Genomic DNA, 6,253 nt, shown 5'->3' on the forward strand with positions numbered 1-6,253 from the left:
AAACCGACCGTCTGCTAGCTGCCTCCCGTCACAGAGGTCAGTTAATTCTCAGCACATAGAGACTCTTTCACCTAGATATCACACTATAGAGACTGTGTCTGTTCCCCGAACTAGAAAAAACAAAAAACGTCCAAACCAAGTTAAGATTAACAATTTAATTGAGGTTCAACAAATAAAAAACAGAAGCAATATGGATAAACAAATGATAAAGCTTGGCTTATTGAATATCAGATCCCTTTCTACGAAAACACTTTTTGTAAATAATATGATCACTGATCATAATATAGATGTACTCTGTTTGACAGAAACCTGGCTAAAACCTGATGATTACATTATTTTAAATGAGTCCACCCCCCAAGATTACTGTTATAAACATGAGCCGCGTCTAAAAGGCAAAGGTGGAGGTGTTGCTTCAATTTATAACAACGTTTTCAGGATTTCTCAGAGGGCAGGCTTCAAGTATAATGGTGCTTCATATAACATTATCCAGAGAAACAAATGTTAATGATAAATCCCCTGTTATGTTTGTACTGGCTACTGTATACAGGCCACCAGGGCACCATACAGACTTTATTAAAGAGTTTGGTGGTTTTATATCCAAGTTAGTTCTGGCTGCAGATAAAGTTTTAATAGTTAGTGATTTTAATATCCATGTTGATAATGAAAAAGATGCATTGGAATCAGCATTTATAGACATTCTACTTCTTGTTACAAGTATGGAAGAACCATCACATCTACCACAAAAGACTGCTTTTTAAGTTATCTTCCTGATGTATCCAAATTCCTTAGCATATCCAAAACCTCAGAACAACTTGATGATGTAACAGAAACTATGGACTCTCTCTTTTCTAGCACTTTAAATACAGTTGCTCCTTTACGCTTAAGGAAGGTTAAGGAAAACAGTTTGACACAATGGTATAATGAGCATACTCGCACCCGAAAGAGAGCAGCCCGAAAAATGGAGCGCAGCTGGAGGAAAACAAAACTAGAGGTATTTCGTATTGCTTGGCGGGAAAGTAACATATCCTACAGCATTAAACGCATTAAAAACTGCTAGATCAGATTACTTTTCTACTCTTTTAGAAGAAAACAAACATAACCCCAGGTATTTATTCAATACAGTGGCTAAATTAACGAAAAATAAAGCCTCAACAAGTGTTGACATTTCCCAACACCACAGCAGTAATGACTTTATGAACTACTTTACTTCTAAAATCGATACTATTAGAGATAAAATTGCAACCATTCAGCCGTCAGCTACAGTATCACATCAGACAGTGCACTATAGACCCCCTGAGGAACAGTTCCACTCATTCTATACCATAGGAGAGGAAGAATTGTATAAACTTGTTAAATCATCTAAACCAACAACATGTATATTAGACCCTATACCATCTAAGCTCCTAAAAGAGGTGCTTCCAGAAGTCATAGATCCTGTTCTGACTATTATTAATTCCTCAATGTCGTTAGGATATGTCCCCAAAACCTTCAAACTGGCTGTTATTAAGCCTCTCATCAAAAAAACACATCTTGACCCCAAAGAACTAGTTAATTATAGACCAATCTCGAATCTCCCTTTTCTGTCCAAGATACTAGAAAAGGTGGTATCCTCTCAATTATATTCCTTCTTAGAGAAAAATGGTATATGTGAGGATTTCCAGTCAGGATTTAGACCGTATCATAGTACTGAGACTGCTCTCCTTAGAGTTAGAAATGATCTGCTTTTATCATCTGATCCAGGGTGTATCTCTCTATTAGTTTTATTGGATCCTAGTGCTGCGTTTGACACAATTGACCACAACATTCTTTTGCATAGACTTGAACACTTTGTTGGCATCAGTGGAAGTGCATTAGCATGGTTTAAATCGTACTTATAGGTCCGCCATCAGTTCGTAGCAGTGAATGAAGATGTATCCTATCGATCACAAGTGCAGTATGGAGTACCTCAAGGCTTAGTACTAGGGCCGCTACTCTTCACGCTTTATATGTTACCCTTGGGAGATATCATCAGGAAACATGGTGTTAGCTTTCACTTTTATGCTGATGATACTCAGCTCTATATTTCTTCACGGCCTGGTGAAACACACCAATTTGAAAAACTAATGGAATGCATAGTCGATATAAAAAAACTGGATGACGAGTAATTTTTTACTGCTAAATTCTGAAAAAACAGAGGTGTTAATTATAGGACCTAAAAACTCTGCTTGTAATAACCTAGAACACGGTCTAAGACTTGATGGTTGCTCTGTCAATTCTTCGTCATCAGTTAGGAACCTAGGTGTGCTATTTGATCGCAATCTTTCCTTAGAAAGCCACGTTTCTAGCATTTGTAAAACTGCATTTTTCCATCTCAAAAATATATCTAAATTACGGCCTATGCTCTCAATGTCAAATGCAGAAATGTTAATCCATGCATTTATGACCTCAAGGTTAGATTATTGTAATGCTTTATTGGGTGGTTGTTCTGCACGCTTAGTAAACAAACTACAGCTAGTCCAAAATGCAGCAGCAAGAGTTCTTACTAGAACCAGGAAGTATGACCATATTAGCCCGGTCCTGTCAACACTGCACTGGCTCCCTATCAAGCATCGCATAGATTTTAAAATATTGCTTATTACTTATAAAGCCCTGAATGGTTTAGCACCTCAGTATTTGAATGAGCTCCTTTTAGATTATAATCCTCTACGTCCGCTACGTTCTCAAAACTCAGGCAATTTGATAATACCTAGAATATCAAAATCAACTGCAGGCGGCAGATCCTTTTCCTATTTGGCGCCCAAACTCTGGAATAACCTACCTAACATTGTTCGGGAGGCAGACACACTCTTGCAGTTTAAATCTAGATTAAAGACCCATCTCTTTAACCTGGCATACACATAACATACTAATATGCTTTTATTATCCAAATCCGTTAAAGGATTTTTAGGCTGCATTAATTAGGTAAATTGGAACCGGGAACACTTCCCATAACACCCTATGTACTTGCTACATCATTAGAAGAATGGCATCTACGCTAATATTTGTCCGTTTCTCCCTTGTTCCGAGGTCACCGTGGCCACCAGATCCAGTCTGTGTCCAGATCAGAGGGTCACTGCAGTCACCCGGATCCAGTACGTATCCAGACCAGATGGTGGATCAGCACCTAGAAAGGACCTCTACATCCCTGAAAGACAGTGGAGACCAGGACAACTAGAGCCCCAGATACAGATCCCCTGTAAAGACCTTGTCTCAGAGGACCACTGGGACAAGACCACAGGAAACAGATGATTCTTCTGCACAATCTGACTTTGCTGCAGCCTGGAATTGAACTACTGGTTTCGTCTGGTCAGAGGAGAACTGGCCCCCCAACGGAGCCTGGTTTCTCCCAAGGTTTTTTTCTCCATTCTGTCACCGATGGAGTTTCGGTTCCTTGCCGCTGTCGCCTCTGGCTTGCTTAGTTGGGGACACTTCATCTACAGCGATATCGTTGACTTGATTGCAAATAAATGCACAGAGACTATTTAACTGAACAGAGATTACATAACTGAATCCAATGATGAACTGCCTTTAACTATCATTTTTGCATTATTGACACTGTTTTCCTAATGAATGTTGTTCAGTTGCTTTGACGCAATGTATTTTGTTTAAAGCGCTATATAAATAAAGGTGACTTTGACTTTTGACTTTGTTATCTCGACATAACGAAAGTCTTTTTCTCGTTATAACGACTTAATTTTCTTGTTATCTCGACATAACGAAAGTCATTTTCTCGTTATAAGGACATGACAGTTTTACTGTTGCTATAAAAAACTCAACTTTGACAGGCATCTGATGGACAACCATGCAGGTGCTCTTACTGTAATAATTAGCTAATTTAGCTTCGCCTAGGTAATAACGTCTACAATACTGTACATAAAGGCTGATCAATCACTGTTGATTTTTCCAGAGAACATACACCAAATGTTTTGTTTTTGTAAAATAACATTTCAAAACAACACTGTGAACACTTCAGAACTATTCTAAGATCTTTTAGAGCTGCTTGGATTAAACTCACCTTTAATTTCCCCTTTATTTGAAATAAAATTATATATAATTTGTAATTTTTAGTAGTCATTATATGCTGTGACAGATATCATGTGTGTAAGCTTCTGTTTGAAAAGAGCGTTCGTGTGTGTGTGTAGAAAAAAAACAATTACAACATTATAGAACAAAACTGAATTAAATTAGCCTATACACTTTACATATATATATCACATTTCTCATCAATATGGTTAACAAAAAATATTAAGAAAAAGAAGCACATCACAAATAGCCTACATCGTTAAATCCCGTCCTACTGTAGATACACAGAACATCTCTGCTTATTAACTACCTAATCATGTGCCTAAAAGAAGCACAAATAAAGATACAGGTGCAAACAGAATACATTGACGTCAACCTTGGTTTTGATAAGCAGTTATTTTATGACACAACGCATTGGTGAAACTCATGCATCTAGCAAGAACTTAATGCACAAAATAATCATATTGATTCAAGCATCTAACATTTATAAATTAATTAGATATCAGTAATGAACAAGACTGCACTAATTGTCAATGTCAATGTCACCTTTATTTATATAGCGCTTTAAACAAAATACATTGCGTCAAAGCAACTGAACAACATTCATTAGGAAAACAGTGTCAATAATGCAAAAATGATAGTTAAAGGCAGTTCATCATTGGATTCAGTTATGTCATCTCTGTTCAGTTTAAATAGTGTCTGTGCATTTATTTGCAATCAAGTCAACGATATCGCTGTAGATGAAGTGTCCCCAACTAAGCAAGCCAGAGGCGACAGCGGCAAGGAACCGAAACTCCATCGGTGACCGAATGGAGAAAAAAACCTTGGGAGAAACCATGCTCAGTTGGGGGGCCAGTTCTCCTCTGACCAGACGAAACCAGTAGTTCAATTCCAGACTGCAGCAAAGTCAGATTGTGCAGAAGAATCATCTGTTTCCTGTGGTCTTGTCCTGGTGCTCCTCTGAGACAAGGTCTTTACAGGGGATCTGTATCTGGGGCTCTAGTTGTCCTGGTTTCCGCTGTCTTTCAGGGATGTAGAGGTCCTTTCTAGGTGCTGATCCACCATCTGGTCTGGATACGTACTGGATCCGGGTGACTGCAGTGACCCTCTGATCTGGACACAGACTGGATCTGGTGGCCACGGTGACCTCGGAACAAGAGAGAAACAGACAAATATTAGCGTAGATGCCATTCTTCTAATGATGTAGCAAGTACATAGGTTGTTATGGGAAGTGTTTCCGGTTCCGGTTTACCTAATTAATGCAGCCTAAAAATCCTTTAACGGATTTGGATAATAAAAGCATATTAGTATGTTATGTGTATGCCAGGTTAAAGAGATGGGTCTTTAATCTAGATTTAAACTGCAAGAGTGTGTCTGCCTCCCGAACAATGTTAGGTAGGTTATTCCAGAGTTTGGGCGCCAAATAGGAAAAGGATCTGCCGCCTGCAGTTGATTTTGATATTCTAGGTATTATCAAATTGCCTGAGTTTTGAGAACGTAGCGGACGTAGAGGATTATAATGTAAAAGGAGCTCATTCAAATACTGAGGTGCTAAACCATTCAGGGCTTTATAAGTAATAAGCAATATTTTAAAATCTAAGCGATGCTTGATAGGGAGCCAGTGCAGTGTTGACAGGACCGGGCTAATATGGTCATACTTCCTGGTTCTAGTAAGAACTCTTGCTGCTGCATTTTGGAGTAGTTGTAGTTTGTTTACTAAGCGTGCAGAACAACCACCCAATAAAGCATTACAATAATCTAATCTTGAGGTCATAAATGCATGGATTAACATTTCTGCATTTGACATTGAGAGCATAGGCCGTAATTTAGATATATTTTTGAGATGGAAAAATGCAGTTTTACAAATGCTAGAAACGTGGCTTTCTAAGGAAAGATTGCGATCAAATAGCACACCTAGGTTCCTAACTGATGACGAAGAATTGACAGAGCAACCATCAAGTCTAAGACAGTGTTCTAGGTTATTACAAGCAGAGTTTTTAGGTCCTATAATTAACACCTGTTTTTTCAGAATTTAGGAGCAAGAAATTACTCGTCATCCAGTTTTTTATATCGACAATGCAATCCATTAGTTTTTCAAATTGGTGTGTTTAAACCGGGCTGCGAAGAAATATAGAGCTGAGTATCATCAGCATAACAGTGAAAGCTAACACCATGTTTCCTGATGATATCTCCCAAGGGTAACATATAAAGC

This window comes from Carassius carassius, chromosome 36 (genome assembly GCF_963082965.1).
Source record: "Carassius carassius chromosome 36, fCarCar2.1, whole genome shotgun sequence".
NCBI classification, from domain to species: Eukaryota; Metazoa; Chordata; class Actinopteri; order Cypriniformes; family Cyprinidae; genus Carassius; species Carassius carassius.